This window comes from Macaca mulatta, chromosome 3 (assembly GCF_049350105.2).
Source record: "Macaca mulatta isolate MMU2019108-1 chromosome 3, T2T-MMU8v2.0, whole genome shotgun sequence".
NCBI lineage: Eukaryota > Metazoa > Chordata > Mammalia > Primates > Cercopithecidae > Macaca > Macaca mulatta.
The window spans coordinates 75,745,289-75,770,860 of record NC_133408.1 but is presented as its reverse complement, the minus strand read 5'-3'; positions in this window follow the sequence as shown (position 1 = coordinate 75,770,860).

The following is a 25,572-nucleotide window of genomic DNA, read 5'->3' as shown; positions in this document are numbered from 1 at the left end:
CCCTACAACTTAAAGTATAACAATAAACAAAACAAAACAAAAAGCCATATATAACAGGCTTGAGATATGTTGTATACAACCAAAATTTACAGTCACATTTGGTTCATTATTATAGATATTCTTCTAATTTATATGACTGTTTCAAAATCCTTCCTATAAACATCAAAACACTTGTAGTTTGCATGACAATTATTAAATAGTTTATACAAAAGGAAGCAGGTTTTCAAGGCCAAGCAAAGTTTTGTTTGCAGCCATAACAGATTTTGTACACATGTGTGAACCTTTACTATAGTATCTCAGCATGATAATTGTGTTTGACAGTCATTGGCTTTTGGATTGCACAACAGCATGGAAATCAGTTCAGACTGTAAAATTTGTGCTGAAGTCCTACTTACTACATGTGTTAAGGTCAAAGTAGCTGCTAATGTTATACTTCTCCAGGCGATTCTTGGGAACGAACATTTCACCAGATAACCTAGCACATCACTTTCGACATATTCCCATGCAAAACGGATTCAATGAACAGAAAGTGTCGACACTTGAAATCTTTTTCTCTAAGATCAGGAACAAGACAAGGGTGCCCACTTTTACTACTTATATTCTACATAATACTGGAAATCCTAGCCAGAGTAATTAGACACAGAAAAGAAATAAAAGGCATTCATGTATAGAAGCAACAAGTTAAATGATCTCTGTTTTCAGATGACAAGATCTTATACATAGAAAACACTAAAGACTCCATCAAAAGCTCTTAGAATTAATAAATGAATTCAGTAAAGTTAAAGGATACAAAATGAATACACAAAAATCACCAGTGTTTCTGTACAATAACAACTAACAGAAAAAGAAATCAAGAAAAGAATTCCATTTATAATAATTACCAAAATAAATAAATAAGAATATATTTATAACCAAGAGGTTAAAACATCTGCATATTGAAAACTATAAAAAATGGTGAAATAAATGAAAGAAGATATAAATAAATGAAAAAATATCCAGTGTTCATGCATCAGAAGAATAATATTGTTAAAGTGTCAATACTACCTAAAGCAGTCTACAGAGTCAAGGCAATCTTACCATAATTCCATAGCATTTTTCACAAAAATATTAAAAACAATAATAAAATTCATATGGAACCACAAAAGACCCAAATAGCCAAAGCAATCTTGAGCAAAAAGAACAAAGCTGCAAGCATCACAGTACCTGTTTCCAAAATACACTAAAAAGTTACAATAATTAAAACACCATGGTCCTGGCATAAAAACAGATACATAGAAAAATTGAAAAGAATGGAAAACCTGGTACTAAATGTATACAGTTTTTTTGACAACTGATTTTTGACAAACATGCCAAGCACACACAATGGAAAAAGGGCAGTCTTTTCTGTAAATGGTTGGGTAAACTTGATATCCACATGCAAAAAAAAAAAAAAAAAAAAAAAAGAAATTAGACCCTTATCTCACACCATATATAAACAACAACTAAAAATGAATTAAAGACTTCAACAAGAGATCAGAAACTATAAAACTATTAGAAAAATACAGGTGATAGGCCGGGCGCGGTGACTCAAGCCTGTAATCCCAGCACTTTGGGAGGCCGAGACGGGCGGATCACGAGGTCAGGAGATCGAGACCATCCTGGCTAACACGGTGAAACCCCGTCTCTACTAAAAAATACAAAAAACTAGCCGGGCGAGGTGGCGGGCGCCTGTAGTCCCAGTTACTCGGGAGGCTGAGGCAGGAGAATGGCGTAAACCCGGGAGGCGGAGCTTGCAGTGATCTGAAATCCGGCCACTGCACTCCAGCCCGGGCGACAGAGCCAGACTCCGTCTCAAAAAAAAAAAAAAAAAAAAAAAGAAAAATACAGGTGATTATCTCCAGGGCAATGGTCTGTGGAATAATTTATTGGATATGACTCAAAAAGCATATTCAACAAAAGCAAAATTAGACAAATGGGATCACGTCAAACTAAAAAGCTTCTGTACAGCAAAGAAAATCAACAGAGTAAAGAGAAAGCCTATGGAATTAAAGGAAATATTCATAAAACACACATCTGAAAAGGGTATAATATCCAAAATATGATACATAAGGGACTCGAACAACTCAATAACAAGAGAACAAATAATTTGATTAAAAATGAGCAAAGAATCTGAGTAGAAATTTATGTGTATAACACACTAATGGCCAACAGGTATGTAAAAACATATTTTGCACATCACTAATCATCAAGGAAATAAAAATTAAAACCACAATGACATATCAATTTATACCTGTAAGAATAGCTATTATCAAAAAGATTATTTTTTATAACAAGTGTTGGTGAGGATGTGGAGGAAAGGGAAGCTATTATCAAAAAGATTATTTTTTATAGCAAGTGTTGGTGAGGATGTGGAGGAAAAGGAAGCTTTATGCACTGTTGGTGGGACTGTCAATTAGTAAAGCCATTATGATAAATATGAAGGTCCTAAAAAATTATAAATAGAATTATCATATGATTCAGCAATGGTACTACTGGGTATATGTTTAGAAAAGACATGAAATCAGTGTGTCAGAGAGATGCCTACACTCACATGTTCATTACAGCATTATTCATAAAAGCCAAGACATATAGTCAGACTAAATGTCCATCAACAGATGAATGGCTTTAAAAAATGTGGATAGACAATAGAATACTGCTCAGCCTTAAAAAGGGGGGAAGTTCTCTCATTTGCAACAATAAAGATGTACCTGGAATACATAACGTTGAATGAAGTAAGCAAGACACAGAAACACAAATACCGTATGATCTCATTTGTATGTGAAATCTAAAAAAGTTGAATTTGTAGAAGGAGAGAATGGCAGCTCCAGAGGGGTAGTTGAGGAGAGGATGATTGGGTACGTGTTGACCAAAGGGCATAAAATTTCAATTGGTAAAAAGAATAAGTTCAAGAGATCTATTGTACAACATGGTGACTATAGTTAATGACAATGTATGGTATTCTTGAAAATTGCTAAAAGAACAGTTTTTGGGGTTTTCATCACAAAAAAAATAATCAATGTGAGGTAATGCATGTTAATTATCTTGGTTTCACCATTCCACATGTCTCTCTCTCTCTCTCTCTCTCTCTTTTTCTCTATTTTTTTCTTTTTTTTTTAGGACAGAGTTTTGCTTTTGTTGCCCAGGCTGGAGTGCAATGGCATGATCTCGGCTCACCACAACCTCCGCCTGCCAGGTTCAAGCAATTCTCCTGCCTCAGCCTCCTGAGTAGCTGGGATTACAGGCGTGCATACCACGCCTAGCTAACTATGTATTTTTAGTAGAGAGGAGGTTTCTCCATGTTGGTCAGGCTGGTCTTGAACTCCTTACCTCAGGTGATCTGCCCGCCTCAAAGTGTTGGGATTACAGGTGTTAGCCACCATGCCCGGCCAGTATCTACATATTTTTAAACATCATACTCTACACCATAAATATATCCAATTTTTATATGTCAAGTAAAAAGGAAATAATAATAAGTAAATATCAACAGTAATATTGTAGACATACACCACTTTTAGATCACAGGTGTCAACCAACTGTGTAGTTTGAATATCTCTCCATCCATATCACACGCTACTGGAGGGCGTCTGTCTGTTCCAGGGTCATGAAAGCATCTGGTTCTAGCCTAATTAAGCCTTGGTAACACTTGCCAGCACCATTTGGCCAGGGATTCCTGATTTCACTCTGTTCTACTTTACTATTTAATCTTCATTTTCCCAGCTATGTGTTTTTTTCTTATCCACTGATGTACTAGTAGTGTATCCTTAGCTAGTGCTTTATTTCACAACTCCATGGGGTATGTTGACTATTATGATGGGACAGTGTAGTATAAAATTATCAAAATTACTACTACTAATAATAAAATTGGAACTCTTAAGAAATTTTAAAATTATTCCATGAAAGACACTGAGAAGAATATTAAAGGACATTTTATAGACTAAAGAGACGAATCCCTTTCTCCAGAGGAACAGCCCATCATAAGTTGTGCTTGCTCCCAGAGCCAGTTTCCCTTCCCCTCTGAAGCATGCTCATCCTGCCAGGAGTCAAGTATTTTGAACCATATGTCTTGTCCTTCTACTCTCAGTGGATCCTCCACGTCTCATCATACAAATCACCCACATTAGATGACTTAAGAGAAGGCTCCTGATTGAAAATAGCTCTAAACCTTGCAAGGGAGGAACAGGTGAAAGAACTGCAGGAAAAAAATCCTTCTCCCATTTCTCAGTAAGAGAACAAGGGGCAGTAATAATCAGGAAAACAAATCTCAGGAAGTATTTCTAGGAATATGATAGAATGAGGAAGAATCACTAACATACTGTTCTCCACATCCTCACCAAGAGTTGTTATAGGCTGTCTTTATTATTATGCCCATTCCAGTGTGTGAAGTGTTATGTGATTGTGGTTTTAATTTCACATCTCTAATGACTAATGAGGTTGACTGTCTTTTTATCTCTTTATCAGTTATTTCTATGTTATATCTGGTTATATTCAGAAATATGTATTCTACGTTATGTTCAGAAATTTGTGTCCATTTTTGAACTGAGTCATGTTTGTTTATTTTCTTGCTACTGATTTACAATGACTTTTTTGTATATTCTAGATGGAAATCTTTATCAGATATTTGATTTTCAGTCTGTAGGTTATCTTTTATTAGTTATCTTTTGATATGTAAATATTTTTAAATTTGACAATGTCTAATTTATCATTTTTTCTTTTATAGATTGTGTTTTGTGTTTTGTATCTGAAAATTCTTCTCTTAGGATCTCAAAGATGTTCTCCAGTGTTTTTTTTTTTTCCTTTTGCTAAAGGTTTTATAGTTTTATTTCTAGGCTTTAGGTTCTATGATTCATGATAAGTTCACTTTTCTGCATAGTGTTATGAACAGGTCAAATTAATTTTCTAATTTCTTTTGGGATATCTTCTTTGACCCATGAGCTATTGAGAAATGACTTGCTTCATATTCAAATATTTATGAGATTCTGTATGTTTCTTTTTGCTGTTTGTTCCTAAATTAATTCTATTATGACTAGATATCATATTTTTATGATTTCAATCTTAAAATTTATTGAAATTTGTGCAAGATCCCTATGTGAGAACTGCAAATCACTAATGAAAAAATCAAAAAGATCTAAATGAATGGAGAGATATACCATGCTCACAGATTGGGAGACTCAGCATATAATATGTTATTTCTCTCCTAAGTGATCTATAGATTTTCATAATGAAATCAAGCCTCTAGCAAGATTGTTTGTAGATATAGATAAGCTCATTTAAACATTTATATTGAAAAACAAATTACCTAGAACAGCTGAAATTATTTTGGAAAAGGGAAATAGAAGAATTATACTACTTCATTTTGAGACACATTAATTTGATAGTAATTAAAACAATATGGCATTGGCAAAAATATAGACACAAAGACCAATAAAATACAACAGTGAATCTAGAAATAGACCCATACAACTATGGCCAAGTAATTTTTTTTTAACAAAAATAAAGAGACAATTAAACTGTGAAAAAGTTTCTTCAATAAATAGTATTGGAACTATTGGGCATCCAGAAGCAGAAAAACATACTTCAAATAAATCTTCCATTTTTGACAAAAATTAAATCAGAATGAATCATAAGTCTGAATATAAAACAAAATTATACAACATTCAGAAGAAAATTTTGTAAATATTTTTATGACTTCAAGTTAGAAAAATATTCCCTACACATGAATCAAAAGTTCTGTTATAAAATTATCAAAATTAATAATAATAAAATTGGAACTAAAAAACATTTTAAAATTGTTAGACACTTTCATTTCATTTTAAAATGAAAGACACTGAGTAAAATATTAAAGGACAAGTTATAGACTAAAGAGACAATTTTCAACCACATATCTGACAACTTATATACTATAAATTACATATATATACACTATATATATACTATAGTATATTATGCATACATAAAATATATACTATATGTATACTGTATACATAAAATATATTATATATACTATATATACATAAATATATACTATGTGTATAGTATATGTACATAAATATATATATACTATATGTATACTATTTTATTGGTCATATATACAGTTTCTTATATATGTATATAAAATCTCAGTAGTAAGAAAAATATCAAATTAATCATTGGACTCAAGGATTGGAATAGACTTTTTATCAAAGAGGATATATGGGAGATAAAGCAGATGAAAAGGTGTTAATTGCATTACCCATTAGGGGAACACAAATTTAAATCATGGCCAAACACCTCTGCACACCTATTAGAATGGTCACAATAAAACATAAGTCTTGGAAAGTATGATAACACCAATGTTGATAAACAATTGGTACTCTTACACATTATTGGTGAATTTGCAAATGCCACAGTTAACATATAAAACAGTTGGTAGTTATAAATTTAAATAAACATCAATATGAAACTCAATCTCATGCATATTTACACTGGAAAAATAAAAACGTATGTTCATCTAAAACCCACACATGAATGTTTATATAATCTCTTTTCTTAACCTCACACACATGGAAACTACCCAAATATGCATCAAAGGGTGAATGGCTAAACAAGAGGTGATATACACATGCAATAGTGTCCTACAAGGCAGTAAAATGGAATGAACCATTGATACACAGCAACTTGGATCAATCTGGAAATGATTATGCAGAGTGAAAGAAGCCTCTCTCAAAAGTTTACATACCGTAAGATTTTATTCTATAACATTCTTGAAAAGACAAAGGTATACCAATGTAGAACAGATAAGTAGCTCCTAAAGGTTTGGAGGAAGGAGAGTTGTGACTACGAAGGAATAAACACAAGTGAGATTTTTATGGTGAAGGAAATATCATGTGTCCTGTTTGGAGAAGTGGTTACAGAATTATACACATGATAAAATTCACTGAATCGTACACAAAAGTCCATTTTTCTTTAGGTAAATAAAAAAAAAAGTTTAAAAATATCCGCTGTGAGGTTAGAGAAGAAAAATTGTTCTGCTTGGGATTGTTTAGGCTTCCTAAATCTGTAGGTTGATTCTAGAAAACTCTCAGCCAAAAGCCTTTTGAATATTGTTCTTTGACATTTTTCTCTTGTCTATCTAGAATTTAAATTATACACACATACATATACATATACACATATATATACTCACACATAACATATCATATTCTATCTCATTACCAATGCTAAAGTTTGAGAGAGATGTTCATCTTTTGGTTCTTTTTGTCATTTTCATCTAGGTCATATTCACAGAAAGAATGTATATTTTTGAGAGATAGCAAGTAAACTGCTGTTTTGGGAGACCCTAAAGACCACCCTAAGATTTGATGATTCACCAGTACAAAACAACAGACTCCATTTGTCATTACGCTCAGAGCTATGTTTTATTATAATGAAAAGGTACTGAGAAAAGTCAGCAAAGAGACAAATACATGTGGCAAAGTCCAGAGCAAATCAGGAATAAGCTTCCAAGAGTCCTCGTCCAGCACAACCACAAAGGATGTACTGAATTCTTTCAGTGAAGAATTATGGCAACCCCCATGAAATATTGTCCAGGGAAGATCATTAGAGATTCAGTAACTAAGAGTTTTATTGGAGGCTAGTCACTTTGGCGACCTCTGTCTAACATATACCAAAATGTCAGACTCTCAAAATCATAAACAACATTGCTATGCAGTTTAGGCACAATGAGCTACTCTTATTAGTTCTGGATATGGCATGAGGAATTCTAAAACCCAAGCTCCCAAATGTCAGTCATAGACCAAGCTCGCAAGATAGCAGCGCTGGGTCTGCTGTGTTAACTTTCTCTGCAGAACTCCCTACCTCCTGCAGTGCTTACACTCAGTCTTTTATTTCATGCATTCTGCAACACCATGAGAAACAAGCCTCAGTGTCTTCTGTGTTTCTGCTTCATAACTCTATTTATTTTTTTCTTAATTCTTATTTGAACATTTCATTTGAGAGAATTGCATATTTTCTTGCTAGATGAACATTTTAAAGTATTTCATATGTAATTGAACACTTTCAGTTGTTTTAATTCAAAGGGTCGTTCAGCATGACCTGTCTACTGCGTTGAAGAACACAAACATTGACGTTATTTTTCATTAAAAACAAATATGATTTGCTTCATTGCATAGGCTTGTTATTTATAGTCTTAATTGCATATTGGATATGTATCAGGCAATGTCTTCAGCATCAACATTAGGCAAAAGAAGAAGTTGAGCTGAAATAAAATCACCACAGATATCTAACAAGACCTTACAAGGAGCTCTGGATCCCGATGGTCCTTCAGAGTTGTTGCAATTGTGGAAAGGGGTCTGTCCTTGATATCCCCTCATAATCCAGCACTGAATAAGGCTGCTCCAAGAAGGTAACATGACCTTGCTCAAGGTCAAGATTTTGAACTGAAGACAAGTCCAAGAGAGGGAACAAGCTCAGAGCTGTGAGTTGCTTCTAACTCCATTAGCTGGAGGACTGAGTTTCATAGTCCTGGGTTCCAGAGATTGTGCACATCGCTCACATACATTCATTGTGGTCTGATGAGAAATCAACGAACTGGCATTAGGAAGCTTATTTTGAAGTTACTGAAATATTTCCTGTTTCCTTATATATTTCCTGCAGATATTAATATACTTAAGTTATTAAATAGAAAAAAGGTGACTTTGTTTTATATTTTGCTTTCAAACCTTAAAAAATTGTTATTATAATTAGTTATGAACTGAGTTGTTGCTTTAGTCCTTTTGTGCTGCAATAAAATACTACAGGTTGTATAATTTACGTAAAAAAATCAGAAATATGTTTCTCACAGTTCTAGGGGCTGGTATATTCGAGATCAAGGCACTGGCATCAGGTGAGAGCCTTCTTGCTTCATAATCTCATGGCGAAAGACAGAAAGGCAAAGAGGCAAGAGGAGGCTGAACTCGTTTCTTTATGATGGCATTTATCCCACTAACGAAGGCAGAGTTATCATAGCCTAATCATCTCTCAAAAGCTCCTCTTCTCAAGACTGTTACAATGGTAACTAAATTTCAATATAGATTTTGAAGGGAATGAGCATAAAAGCATCGCAGTCATCATCGTTATCCATATTATTTTTTCCTAGTGTGCAACTAAGTCTTTGAACTGGGATTATAGCTTTGCTTTCCTAAGGGTTGATTAATTTAACTGTTTACTTCAAAAATTTGAAGCCAAAGAATCATTTATTATTTTATTAAAAATTTCCCTGTGTTTTTAGTACTCTATTTTGGCTAATTGAAAACTGGTTGCATTTTTGAAATAAATAGAATGTGAATGAGGATAGAAATGAGTGCCTTAAATTGTTTGTCGTATGGTGACTCAATTTCTTTGCCTCTGTTCAGATTGCTGGCAGGCCCTCCCCTGTTTGGTATGTTGCAACATCAATGTCACGTAGACTGCTTGGTGCAGACACAGTCACAAACTTAAAAGACAATGAGCACATCAAAATTACATGTTACGTTAAATGAAACAACTGGCTTTATGGTGGTCATCAGATAATCTACAATTTGAGGGTGTGTATGTTTACTGCCCCGTTTAAAACGAATGTAAACACAAATCATTCAAATTCTGGTTCACTGGCTAAAATAACTCGTAAGCCTTGAGAGAAAAAAAAGACCCCAAAAACTGTAGTCTCTGTTCCCTGACTTGTGTATAAGTACTCTGGACATACAGAACACCTGGGGATTTCCAATTTTATGAACTACCTTTCAGCTAATTTTGTACTTGGTCATTTTGCTCTCGAGGCACAGGAGTGGAGGAAAATGCCCCCAGGGAAACCACCTGAGTTGGCTTTCCTGTGACTGTCTAAAAGTTCACTAATATTTCTGTACTGTCTCAGGTATTTTGGAGACCTCCATAGAAAAGCACTAGTAGTTACATTTTAAGAATCAGGAGGTAAAAGGAAGTTCTGATCATGAAATGCTGCTGATTCATGATCAGAACTTTCTGATCCTCACTCCAGGAGATTTAAGGCTCTAGGAGACAGGAGTCGAGGCCTATAGGTTGGAGATGATGACAGAGGACAAAAGGGGACAGGAGCACCAAGGACAAATTTCACCTACTTTATTATTTTAGAGGAATAGTCCTGGGGATGGCGGTTTTCAACAGGAGAGCCGAGGGATAAAAATAATAAGAAAGGGACTCCCCTTTAAGTTTGTTGAGAGAGCAAGTACTTAAATAGCAGAAATTCTTCTAGAAGGACTTCATTTCTCTTCTTGCTCACTTTTAGTTATATTTCCTCAAAACGTAGTTGGTTGCAACTGCTGAGATTATGCAGTGCATAGACAAGTATCTGATAATTATATAACAAAGATGCCTGTTAAACAACACAACAACAGCGAGAACCACAAAACACACCACAACATGGCAAATACATAGAAATTGTTAAAAAATAGTCTTACCTGTTTCTAAGGACTTATTTACGTCCTTTTAAAAAAATAAATCTTCAGATTTCTTTGTGGAAGGATAAACACCTGCCTAATTTGAACTTAATGTGTTGCATGAAAGTGTTTACAAGAGTGTATATTTCTAAGTTATTACAGTTAATCACATTTTTAAAGATTTTTGAGTGTTTAATTGAAGTTTAAAGTTTTAAGAAGTATAAAAATAACTGAACTATGTTTAAGAACCCTGAGAATTGCAGATGAAATGTTAATAAAATATCAGAGAACAGATTGAATAAATTAATAGACACAAATGAGGCTCAGATGACAAACAAGAAAAAAGAACATTGAAGATTGAAAAGACTGGAAATAAGAACAACAACAATTCAAATGCTTATTGCAGGACAGTTCTTTGGATGGTCTTGGGCCAACCCAGTTCTTTCCCCCATTTTTCTTGTAATTCTCAAGGGTAACTGTAGAAGATGCTGGGAATGCAATATCCCAAGACAAGGAAGAACTGGCTGGAGTAGCCTATCCTATCTCTTTGAGAACAGGATATCACAGAACACTTTAGTCCAGCATGTCATGTAGCCCCTGGTTATAAAACCCAGGGTGGACTGCTTTCTGAGGCCCCTCAACAACAGAACAAGTTGTAGAATGCTCGACTCCATTCTCCCTGCGCAGCTTTCCTAAACTGGGGTTCCAGCTTGCCATAAATCCTAGGCTTATGAAGTCCCTTGCTGCCTGTCTGCGAGTAAGACATCTGCCTCATGTAACTTGCTGTGTGCTAGTGCTCTGTTTCACTGGACTTAGGCAAGTGATAGAAATTGCAGAGCCCAGGTGCAGTGTGGGAGGTGTTTGGCCTCCTTTCCTGGGATTGATACTAATGCCTAGTAATCTTGCTTCACATTAAATAAATAGAAGTACCCAGATAATCAGCATGAACTCCTGGGGGTTAGGGGATCTTCTTCTGGAGCACTGCGGTGTGCTGTATGTTGTCCTCCTGCATCGCTTCTTGTTTCATTTCCATATGGTTTCCAAAGACAATTTCCAATAGTGTTACTATTTTTAAATACCATTAGGTTGCCAAAAATATTATACCATCAAAAACTGGTGTGCTGATGTTTTGACAGTCAGGCCTACATTTAGCAAAATGTACTATCATCCTCTAAATTAGCAACCATTAGCATTTTCTGGAGAAACTAGATGCACTAGCTATACACTATATTATGGTCATCAGATAATCTACAGTTTGGAGATTAATCTACAGGGAGAGGGTAAAAGCTTGAGATAATTCCTGAGGTAAAAGAAGGTAAAACAGTAATAGTAATTAATAATGGAACACTGACCTTACTAAATACTCACTTTTATTGTTGTTGCTATTACATTGTCTCTATAATCTTGTGATCTAGGTAAATATTTCAACTTTATAGATAAAAGTTATTAAGATTGAAAAGTTAAATAGTTTTGCATAATTTTAATACTAATGAAGAAAGGGACAAAAATTCTAGCCCATCTCTGCTTGAATTCCAACTGAGTTTTAAGAGGGAATCAAACAGATTGCCCCACATAATTTCAGGATGCTAAAGAATATATAAAAAGAAGAGTATGTGGATTTTTTTAGGCAATAATCAGAAGCTAGTTAACTTCTTCCTGTTTTTACCATTCCAGACTTGTTGGTGAAGCCTTCTTGGACAATCAGGAAGGAATTTACGTGCCCAGACTTCATTTACCACCAGTATTCACGTTGATCTGAACAGCACCTGGTGTATGTAAGAGAATTGAGAAACAGAGGGAGAGGAATGACCCCTAGATTCTGTTTTTATATTTTCTTGCATAGTAATTACAATGAATAACAATGCTTATTCTTTCTATATAGGATGTGCGTGTGTGTGTTTATTTTTCCTACGGAGCTTTTGCAGTTCAAAATTATGTACATGCCATTTTCACCATGTGATTTGGAGATCCCACAGGGATATGATTTCACTGTATATTGCATTGTTTCACTATTAAGTCTTAAACAAAATGGACAACCAAATGTGGATAAATGAATGGAAGAAAGAGTTGATCAATTTATAAACATGAAACTATGAATGAGAACACATCAGTATTAAGTATGTCAACCAGCCCAAGATGAGAGAAAGGAAAAAACAAAGGAAGGAAGAAGAAATGGAAGGAGGAGGGAGAGAAGGAAAGAAGGAGGGAAGGAGAGGGGAAAAAGGAAGAAAAGGAAGGGAAGAGAGGACAAAAAAATAAAATGAGCCTACTCCGTGTGGTCAGCATTGCTGTGAAGATCTGAGATGGAGATATTTAGAAGAGCACGTTGGGAGGTATGCTGAGGTTGAAATGTCACTCTGAAAATGTACTAATCCCAGTTGTTATGGAATGGAAGCAAAATTGTAAATTTGGTTTAGCAAAAGATTCCTTTTAGCCCAAAAATATATATAAAAGGAAAAAATGTATATTGTAATTCAAAATCAGAAAAATAGCATTTGACTTTATAGGCATCTATTTTATTTCTAATGAAATTATTCTTCCAGACTGAGACTCTATTGTAAGCATCATTAATAACATCCCTTCCCACAGTAATTGTAGTTGTATATAGTTTTCTTCAAAATGAAATCATATGGGGAAAAAAGGAGCTATTAAGCAATTCTTAAAGGAGTCACTAGCTGTGGGTTTCATTTTTTTCACATCTATCTAAGATAGGCATACTGTTGTGTGTAGATTTTCTTCAATCAATCACACACACACACACACACACACAAACACACACACACACACACACTTATTACAGATTCCAGAAGCATTTTGGTTTCAACTTGAAACTTAAAAAGCAAGGGTACAATTGTTTCCTGACTCCCTTTTTCTTGTGAGTTCAGCTGTTTGAGTCACTGGTTCAAGAAGTAGCAGAGTTATTTGTGAAAATTTTAATTTGAGAGAAGAAGAAAACAAACCCGAGTCAAGTAACACATTAGCTGTGTACAAATATTTATAAGTTTTCATTGTAACCCAACAGACTAGCAGCATGTTCATTTTAATGACAATTTCTATATACTGTAATTTGATTAGACAAAGCCTTAAATTAAATTCAGGCTTCGAGTTGACTCAAAATCTACATTTCAATACTGTAAAACACAGTTATAAATGGAAAAAAAAAAAAAACCTTGTATAGCAAAACACTAAAATGTTTTAGTAATACATTTGACTTTAAAAAACACTATCCATATTTTTTAGAGAAGCAGAATTTGAAAGGTATGTTTTTTAGTTATAGTGAAAATAGTATTTTTAAAACATAAGTGACATATAGAGAAATTTTGGTAATCCCCTACATGAGATGATACCAAATTTTATATTATAGGAGTTCATATAATAATATTGACCCTTGCAATAGTTTAATAGAGTCAAAATGTATTGTTTCTGATGTCCCAAGCTCTGTAAATTCTTGCATATCTTACATGATTTTCTAAGCAATACATGAGATAAGTTCTTTTTTCTTTCCTTATAAAAATGAGGCAGCTGAGACTCAGAGAGGTAAGTTACTTCCTAGAGCACTAGTGGGAAGGAAAACAAGGCTTTGGACTCAGGCAGTCTGGTTCCAGAGTCTCTGAACCACTGTGTCGGGGGGACTCCCACTGCTACGAAATGAAACTATATCCATATAGTAGGACAGTATGTTTGTAAAGAAATCAAAATATTAAATGCTTCAGCATTTTGACTAGAATTTAGAACAATAGTCGAACGTTTCATAGGGCGAGTATCATTCGCATGTGCACCAGTTATTTTGTGAAGTTGTTTTCCTCCCGTTCAACACTATAGAAAAATAATTATGAATCTTAGCTTTCTCATGGGATCTATAATCCCCATCACGCAGCCTGAGTAATTTTGCTATCCTATGCCAGTTTTATTGTCAATAACAGCCTGGAGAAAAAATTTGCTTTGGCTTAGTTTTAATTTGTAAGTGTCCTAATCTCAACTGCACATACTAATTATATATCAAGCATTCTTTGCTCACCAGTGAGATATTGTTTAGACGCTTATAAACGCATATGAAACAGAAATAAGGAGGACTGAAATTGTTCCATTTGGGCTTGAGGGTGATTGGCTGTCTTGCTAAAATACATTAATGTTAGGCCATTACATGTATGTGGGGGCTGGCGGATGCATAGGTGCTTATGTGTGCTAAATGCCTATACTACATCCTGGGAAGGAAATTATAATTTATGCATTTGAGTTCTCAAAAATAAAGGTTACTGAGACTTAGTATCAATAAAGTATTTGTTCTGTATTTTGGGGTCCTAATTCCCAAATGTTGAACTTGTTGAGCAATCTTGAGAGTTACATGGTGGTAATAGTAATTTTATCCTTTCTACATTTTGAGCAGTTTTAATTTGGTATCGTGCTCAATTGTCATACCATAAGCTAAAATTTAATGTTCATAGATTGCATTCCAAGTCCTATCATGAGATTATTTCCTACATGTGTAGTAGATATCAGATAGGTCTCTAGAATGTGTGAGCCTTCTTTTCTTTCTTCATTCCTTTTTTTATTTTTTCCTTTCCTTTTTCTTCCTTCCTTTCTTCCTTCCTTCCCTCCTTCCTGCCTTCCTGCCTTCCTGCTTTCCTGCCTTCCTGCTTTCCTGCCTTCTTGCCTTCCTCCCTTCCTGTTTTCCTTCCTTCCTCCCTTCCTGCCTCCCTGCCTTACTGCTTTTTTCCTTTATTCTATTGTATTTCTTTTCTTTTTTCTTCAAGGGGTAAGTGTTTAGGGTACAATGTAATATGTGCTAATTGTGTTGGTTTGAATGCTGGCTCCACATGCATTAGTTGCATGAATGTTGTCATATCATTCACTCTCTGTATGCCCATGATTATCCATGGTGATCATAAAGGATGTCACCCAGATGAGCTATTGTGAGAATTAATGGGAAAATACATAATAAACAACTGGAGAAGTGCCCGGCTCTGTTATTATTATAAATTTGTTAGTAATTTATTGTTATTCTATTATCCGTTTAACATGTATGAACTGAGTAGTGAATATATTCTAGCCTCTCTATTCTAATGGTGAAAATTGCTAAGGTGGGTACATGTAAGTCACAATCAATACATAGTTTGGTGGACTTTTATTTATTTATTTTTGAAGCAGAGTCTCACTCTGTCACCCAGGCTGGAATGCAGTGATGTGATCTCAGCTCACTGTAACCTCAGCCTCCTGGGTTCAATCTATTCTTCTGCCTCAGCCTCCTGAGTAGCTGGGATTACAGGCATGTGCCACCATGCCTGGCTAATTTTTCTATTTTTAGTAGAGATGGATTTTGCCATGTTGGCCAGGCTGATCTTGAACCCCTGACCTCACGTTATTCACCCGCCTTGGTCTCCCAAAGTGTTAAGAGTACAGGCATGAGCCACCGTGCTTGGCCAGTTTGGTGGATTTTTTTTTATAGAAATGGTCACAATCTCCACACACTTTCGTGTCTCCTTCAGAATCCAAGTCCTTGGATACTTGAATAGTCTCCTCCCACATTGACTCTGGGCCTCACATGTGACCAGTTTTGGCCAACAGAACAAAAGCCAAGGTGATTCAAGTAGGGACTATGAAAGTCCTTGCACATTGTAGTTTGGCTTTTCTCTTGCTGCAGTCAATAACTCTGCCACCACTATGCTGGTAACAAGTTAGATTAGCCGGCTGAGCACTTGGCCTCAACTAGCCCAATTTCTTCCAATTCCCCTGCCAACCGTATATCAGCCACCCAACATGTAAGACTATGGACACCAGCAGACTGCAGACCTATGAATGAGCCCAGTGTGCACCACAGGGAACACAGATGAGCTCTTGCAGCTAAACAGAGCCCACATTGCTACCCACAAGAACTGTGAGCACCAAGCTTCTATATGTCTTGTTATGCATCAACCAATAACTGATATACGTAAGTTACTTATCTAGATTTATGTTTTTGTGAATTCATGCTGGAATGAGAGAGCCCTACCCAGGCCAAGAATTCCTTAGACTTCTGCTCATGGCATCATGATGCTTTCTCAATAGATGAAATTCTCATCTAACTCAAAATGCCTTACCCCCTTTAATCTCTCCAGGAAACATTCCTTGAAATTATGACGGGTTGATTTCATTCACCCTACTCTAGGTTCCACGATTTCCTTTATCTCATCAAGTATGCTAGGATGTTCTTTGATGGTAACTATAGCATAAAAGCTTCTTAATCACCTTTTTTAACATGTAAATGAGAGTCCATGGGATAGGAGATTGGAGCATATATGGTAACATTACTGCTGAACTTGGAATTTTTTCTATTTTATTACAAAAATATAATATTGATTGGAATATACAATTCAAATTTATTTTAAATGATACTTTTTATAACTTTAAGTTTCAAAAGTAGCATTAAAAATCATTAGATATGTTCCTTACCTTCTCTGTATTCTTCTCTTCATTTGTTTCTTATTTTCAAAGGAAGTATGATTTTATAATAGACAGATAACAAATCCTAGACTAAACATCTCTCTGGATATGTATTATTTAATTTAGTATATCTCTAATATACTATAAGGCAGCTCCTGTAAAGAAAGAAGACATAAAAGGAGGAGATAAGGAATGATAGGCAATATTTTAGAAAAGATATTGAGTAAGTAATGTATGAAAATGTTCTCATATATCTTTCATTTGTTTCTCACAATATCCCAATGATGTAGCCATTTTAATATGACTTTTGAGAAATGCAATAATTAGGTTGTATAGAGACTGTGTGATTGCTCATGATTCTATTGACAGAAAGTAATGGGAACAAGGTTTCAATGTCCTTGACTTCTGTCCTCTGTCATAGAGGACCCATTAAGAAGATCGCAGAGGACTGCAATTTAAAGAAAAGATAAACATCATATGCTATGGATTGTATTGTGTCAGTCCCATCCAAAATTTATGCGTTAATGCCCTAACCCTCAATATGACTGTATCTAGATAGAGTGATTTCAAAGTAAATAAGGTTAAATGAGATCATGAGTGTGACTCATAAGCTTAATCAGCCATGTCACTAGAAGCCTGGAATAAAGACGGGATTATACCAGCAGAAAACAGGCAGTTTGAACTGAAAAGTGTGGAGAAAGCAGGATGGACTGAAAGAAGGCTGTTGGACTGAGATACAAAAGGACCAGACCATAGAGTATTTATTTGACTGCGAACATGTTATTTTTCAAGAAAAGTAAAGAATGATCACAACTGTGACTCAGTGATTGTCAGGACTGCCTCCTTCATTTCAAAAAGTGAGGTCATTGTCTCAGTTGCCCAAGCCAGACAGCCTCTGACCAAAGCTTCAGGGCCAGGACCATTGCCCAAGAGGATCTGAAAATGGGACTGCTACCCTAGTGGATTTGGAAGGCAAAACATGGAACAAAAGAGGATTATTCTTGAGCATTAAGATCTAATGGAATTTGCCTTGCTGGCTTCTGGATTAGCTTAACTTCTGTCACTCTTTTCTTTCTTCTGACATTTCTGTTTTGGAATGAGACTGTCTTACGCTTGTGTCACTGTTGCATTTTGGAAGGATGTAACTCGTCTGTTTGCACAGGCTCACAGATGGATAGGCATTTTCCCTCAGAATTAACCACACCTTGAGTCCCATTCATATTTGATTTAGACAATATTTAGATGAGATTTTGACTTAGATTTCTGGATTGAGCTGGAATCCGTGTAGTTTGCGCGTAATAACAGCACAAATTTTGGTTGCGCAGGGGTAGAATGTTGTAGACTGAAGTGTGTCCCCCTCAAAATTCTTATGTTAAAGTCCTAACTCCCAGTGTGATTGAATCTAGAGATGGGGACTTTAAGAGATAATTGAAGTTTAATGAGGTAATATGAGTGAAACTTTAATCCTATAGAACTTTGACCTTATAAAAGAGAAAGAGGCAGCTTCCCCTCATTCTTTCTACCATGTGAGCGCACAGGAGAAAGGAGACTGTCTGTAAGTCACAAACACAACCCTGAGCAGAAACTGAACCTTTCTGGACCTTGATCTTTGACTTTCCACCATCCAGAACTGGGAGAAAATGAATTTCTCATGTTTAAGCACCCAGTATATGGTATTTTGTTATGACTGCCCATGTTTACCAATAAACGTCATATTACACAGAGAGATCTGCTTCCACTTCAGACAAATCTAATAGGCAATGAGCAAGCAGTACTTCTCCATTAATCTTTCTGCCTTCTGTGTTTCAGAAAACAGTATGCCACTATAAGGCTTTCTCAGGGCACATATTGCAAATATTGTGGTGCTGTTTTAATTGCTAAGAAAAATATTACTAAGGCAAAGTTTAGCCATTTCACACTTAACCATTTAAGCTAAGGGATTAATCAAGGATATATGCAAATATCCATAGGTATTAATTCAGATATTAATTTTCACTGAATCACAATTTATAGTGCCTTAAATTTGTGTAATTTAATAATGTCATATATAAATGACTAACAAATGAAGACACTACATAAAATGAAATAACATACATCTATGAAAATAGTGTTCAATAAGAGTATCTATTGACAGGACCTGTAACATGTTGTCACATTATAAATAGTACATACAATATCATGCATTAACAAATATGTGTCGGCTGGGCATGGTCGCTCATGCCTGTAATCCCAGCACTTTGGGAGGCTGAGGTGGGTGGATCATGAGGTTAAGAGATCGAAACAATCCTGGCTAACAGAGTGAAACCCCGTTTCTACTAAAAATACAAAAAATGAGCCGGGCGTGGTGGCACGTGCCTGTACTCCCAGCTACTTGGGCGGCTGAGGCAGCAGAATTACTTGAACCCAGGAGGCAGAGGTTGCAGTGAGCCGAGATCGCGCCACTGCACTCCAGCCTGGGCGACAGAGCAAGACGACATCTAAAAAAAAAAAAAAAAAAAAAAAAAAAAAAACCCTCAAATTCCTCCACATTGGAGCAAGATAAAAATAAGATAAAAATAAAATAAATAATCCTTTGGGTATATACCCAGTAATGGGATGGTTGGGTCATATGGTACTTCTAGTTCTAGATCCTTGAGGAATCGCCATACTGTTTTCCATAATGGTTGAACTAGTTTACAATCCCACCAACAGTGTAAAAGTGTTCAATAGCAAAGACTTGGAATCAACCCAAATGTCCATCAGTGACAGACTGGATTAAGAAAATGTGACACATATACACCATGGAATACTATGCAGCCATAAAAATGGATGAGTTTGTGTCCTTTGTAGGGACATGGATGCAGCTGGAAACCATCATTCTCAGCAAACTATCGCAAGAACAGAAAACCAAACACCGCATGTTCTCACTCATAGGTGGGAACTGAACAATGAGATCACTTGGACTCGGGAAGGGGAACATCATACACCGGGGCCTATCATGGGGAGGGGGGAGGGGGGAGGGATTGCATTGGGAGTTATACGTGATGTAAATGACGAGTTGATGGGTGCTGACGAGTTGATGGGTGCTGACGAGTTGATGGGTGCAGCACGCCAACATGGCACAAGTATACATATGTAACAAACCTGCACATTATGCACATGTACTCTAGAACTTAAAGTATAATAATAAAAAAATAAAATAAAATAAAATAAATAAATACTGTACATAAAAATTCCATGTAGGTAGGCAGTGTTAACCTTAAGTGTGCTAAGTAAAGCACTAAATATTAGTGCTGCTTTAAATGTTTATGTATATATAAAAGAACTTAAGAGAGGGTAGAAAATATAAATAGTTGGCACTTTGGGTTCAATTTTAATTAATTTAATAATTAATTTTAAATAATTTAATTTTATGTACATTTGTTAAATGTATAAAATGTACATACAATAACTATAAACATACCAGTAGGAGTATAATATATGATGAAATGATAAATAACTTTTAAAATTTAGCATTAAAGAGTAAGAACATGATGATCAATATACATCGATAAAATGAGTTTTCTTCTAAATTTATCACCTTGAAATAAAAATATTGATCAATCTTCCCACAGCTTCTCTTTGTTTCTTTGCTTGTATTTATAAAATAGGAGGCAGTAAACTAGAAGACGAAGCAAACAATAATGAAAACAGGAGTTGAGGGTGGCCGTACACCTCTGAATTGTGGCACCAAGTACACACAAATAACAGCCTGAAATGCTCACAACCTTGGATGTTTGCGTTTGTTTATGAACTATATAGGGTGCTTATTTTCTGCTTTTCATGATGGCAATAACCAATCTTTCCCCACCATATTTATGGTACTTTTCCTTCCTTTTTTTTAGAAGCATATTTTATGCTTGGCAGTATCTAAATGTTGTGTCTGGAATTTAAATAGGATAAACTGTACTTTAGCCTTAGCTAACTGAAGGAGGCCAAGCCCACTCCTGAATTGATGGTGATTATCTTTAGCAGAGTGAAATGGAAGGGTTCATTGATTGAATACTATTATGACTTAGGTGCTTTTCATATATCATCTTGTGACATTCTCCAAACAACCCTGTGGGGTAGGAGATATATTTCTCAGTTTCCAGGAAAGCAAAAATAGCGTGGAGCAATTTTCAGCATTGGCTTGTCTGAGCTCAAATCCCATGGTAAGTGTACTGGCCACACTAAATAACATGTATATAAGATGATACTATGGACACATTAATTGTTGATTTAGACCTGGACAGTGTTGCACAAAGATCTCAAGTCAAGAGCTCTAAAAACATTGGCTAACAATGTAGTATATATGCCAATGCTCTCGTCTAGGTGTTGCCTAAGGGGCTTATATCATACCTGCATTAGATACAATTTTAGATAATGAACAGATACTTTAACTGTAATCTAAAATAGTGGTAGATCTCAAATTGTGCATTATGTGATAACGAAAACAATAGCTAATAAACCAGCATTTATCTGGGGTTAATAAAAACACTGGCAATGAAACAGAGTATTTCTCTTTTTCATACTTTTCATATTTCTCTTTATTTCCTTGTAACATTGTTGCAAAAAGAAAAGCTGACTTTATTCACAGAAACATTCTTCTTAATGTAGGAAAACATATGTAATCCACAAAAAGATGTATAAATGATAAAAGTTTAGCAAGTTTCTATCATTAAAGATAAGTATATTAAAGCCAGTAGTATTTCTATATGTTAACACCTAAATAATTGGCTGCTAAATATTTAAGGCCATTTACAATACTATCAAAATATAAAATTCTTAGGGATATTAGTGGTATTTGGCAAAAAGATGAGCAAGAAGTCTGAGATAATTTGAAGAACGCTTAAATAAATGGAGGAGCACATTGGCATATGAGTCATGGAATCAAAGCAGTTAAGACATCAATTCTCACCGAATTGATCTATAGCTTTAACAAAATAGCAATTAAATTATTAGCAGAATTTATCTCATAGAAATTGGTAAACTGATTACAAATATCACATGGAAATGCAAAATACTCTAAATAACTAAAACAAATTGGGAAAGAAACAAAATTGGAAGAATAACATTACAGTACTTCACAACTTAATATAATCTTACAGTTATCAATAACGTGATATTAACATAAAATTACTGAAATGAATCAATGGAAAAAAATAAAGTCCAAATGTAGATGCACACATATATGTAAAACTGATTTTTAATAAAGGTACAAAAATAATTGGGTGGAGAAAGAATATGCTTTTCAACAAATGTTACTGGAAAATTTTCATATACATTTGCAAAAAAAAATCACGACACATACTTAGTGCAACACGAAAAAAAAAAACAAAATATGCACCATAGACCTAAATATAAAGTCTCAAACTATGAAACGTTTAGAATAAAATCTTTGTTATCTAGGATTAGACATAGAACACATAGAATATGACGTGTTTTAAAACATGATTCAAGATATAACAAATTTACAGTTTGGACTTCATCAAAATGAAAACCTTTGGTCCTTTGGAAGCACTGTTAAGAAAATAAAAACACAAACCTCAGCATAGGAGAAAATATTTGCAAATCATATATGTGATTAAATATCTGTATCTAAAATTTATAAAACCTCTAAAATCAATAAGAAATAAACCCAATAAAAATCATCAAAATATTTGAACAAACTTCACCAAAGAAACGGTACAGATGGCACCTGAGCATGTGAAAAAATCATTAGTTATTGGAGAAATGCAAATTAAAACTGCAATTAGATTAAAACTGCAATTAGATGATACTACACAGATATTGTAATGGCTAAAATTTAAAAACACATGGATTTAAAAGTGTAGAGAGTAATTTTAGCACCCATGCACACAGGAGACAGCAATATCAAATGTTACAATCACTTTGGAAAAATAGTTTGACAGTTTCTTCTTTCTTTTTTCTTTTCTTTTTTTTTCTTTTCCTTTCTTTTTTTTTTTTTAGATGGAGTCTCACTCTGTCTCTCAGGTTAGAGTGCAGTGGCATGATCTCGACCCATTGCAACCTCCACCTCCTTGATTCAAGTAATTCTCCTGCCTCAGCCTCCTGAGTAGCTGGGATGACAGGCGCAGGCCACCACACTCAGCTAATTTTTGTATTTTTAGTAGAGACGGGGTTTACCCTGATGGCCAGGCTGGTCTTGAACTCCTGACCTCGTGATGCACCTGTCTTGGCCACCCAAAGTGCTGGAATTACAGGTGTGAGCCACCGCACCCGGTCCTCAGTTTCTTAAAAAGTTAAACATTCACCTACAAAATGATACAGACTTTCCATTCCTAGATGTTTACCGAAGACAAATGAAACAGTTGTACAAAGTGTTCTCAGCAGCACTAGCCATTATGGCACAAAATTGTAAACAATTTAAATGTCCATTAACACATCAGTGATAAACATATTGTGTTCTGTCCACGTTTTCCAAAACTGCTTAGCAATAAAAAGGAATGAGCTATTGATCCTTGAAACAACATGGATGAGTCTCACAATAATAGTGCTGAGTGAAAGAAGTGAAACCAAAAAATTCCATAGTGTATGTTTTTATTTGTATAAACTTCTAGGAAAGGCCAGCTAATCTATAGTAACAGAAAGCAGACTGAAAATTGCCTGGGGATGGTGGTGACCCTATGTGGAGGAATGAGGATTAGTAAGCAGCACAAGGAAATGTTCTGCGTGACGAAAATGTTCATTAGTTTGCTTGTGGTGATGGATTTATAGATGTATATGTATGTCAAAATTTATGAACTTAAATACTTTGAATATGTCTACTTTATTATATGTCATTATACTTCAATGGAGCTGTTAATAAAGTTCTAAAGTCTCCTAACTTTCATAGTAACTCAGGTAAAACACTTGCATTCAAGTCAACATTTATTAATTTCAGTTCTATCTAAGGGCATGTGATATAAATTAGACTCTATGTACAAAAAAATACTCCTGACAAAATGCTAAAATTTGTCAATACATCTACCAAATCTGCCAAATCTATATTCTCAGGTGCCAATAGAAGAAGATTATGATATTAAAATCATGCAACATGCATTCTGGTAAGCAAGACACATCTGACTACCAAAACACAGGAAAAGTATTTGTCTACCATGTCTGGTTTGTCATGAATTACTAGAATACTAATTAAGGGAAATCATATAAATTAAATGTCTTGGAAATTGAAAGTTCCTTCACATTTCGTTGTGAGGAAAAAAGAAAGCAAAACTTTTTAAAGTTATTCTTATTGTAATAATTTTCACTTCTATTTTAATTATATTTAGCATTTATTCACTTTCGTCTTTCATTCACAACAGACACACAATTGGGTGCACACACTCTAATCTGTTTCAGAAACTTTGCCATTCCAATGAACTATCTTTTTTCTTAAATCAAGTTTTTTTAGGTTTTTGACTAAAAAGTTTTCTGGGAGGCCGGGCGCGGTGGCTCACGCCTGTAATCCCAGCACTTTGGGAGGCTGAGGCGGGCAGATCACGAGGTCAGGAGATCGAGACCATTCCATCCCGGCTCACACAGTGAAACCCCGTCTCTACTAAAAATACAAAAAACTAGCCGGGCGAGGTGGCGGGCGCCTGAAGTCCCAGCTACGCGGGAGGCTGAGGCAGGAGAATGGCGTGAACCCGGGAGGCGGAGCTTGCAGTGAGCCGAGATCGCGCCACCGCACTCCAGCCTGGGCGACAGAGTGAGACTCCGTCTCAAAAAAAAAGGAAAAGAAAAAAAAGTTTTCTGGGAAATGTATGCTCTGTTTTCAATGCCTACAAAATATTGTGCGTGTAATATGAGTTTAAAAATCTAGACATTGTTTTTAACTGTCATAATTAATAATTGAGTTTAAATTATGTACAAATGCTGTAATGACTACTACTCAAAACAGAACAAAATATTCCCATCCAAAATTTGGTTCAGATGTTGAGATTAATTAAGCCACACATACCCCTAGAGGGCATGAAAATTTTTATTTCTTACATAATGATGTTTTCTGAGGGAAAGAGGGCGTTGTCTTCCAAGCTGGCCTGAAAATGGCTTGAAAAGGCAGAGAAAGGAGGGTGGTTTGGGGTGTTTATGTTGGTTTAGGGGCTAGGGCTGGGGTGAGAGTTTTCATTTAAGTAGTGGCAGGAGGTCGTGTGATTTGAACTTTTCACTGGTGTCAAAGGAGAGAGCACTGGGACATTCTTATCAACTGCTCAGATGGTGAGGCACAACGAGAAGAAGGCAAGGGCATGGGAGTCACATAAAAAATGGCGTCAGGGTCTGCATGCGTTCACATCCCTGTGTGATGACATCAACCACAGGCCACGCCTACTATGTGCCAGATGACATAGCTTGGGAGATGTCCAGTTTATCAAAATGAGGACCTTTTAGCCTTCCCAGAATGACTGATTATTCATTCAATGTTAATCAGATAGGTTAAAAAATGTGGAGCTAACAGTTTCCATTTGTAATTCTTGCATAGAAATGAATGTTGTGTAGAAACTGTTACACAACAAACATTAAGGGCCGTAGGTTATTGGATATGATCTTCTACTTAAACTACTTTTCGTTGATGTGGCCTTGTTTCCAGTGCAAGGTAGTCTGCTAGCAAAAGGGAAGAAAACGGAAATCTTTTATGGAAATAAAGGGACTATTCTAGACTGTATCTGCAGAAAAACAAACGAATGTCAGCAGCAGTTGAAATTACGGCAAAGCCATCGCATTACAGACA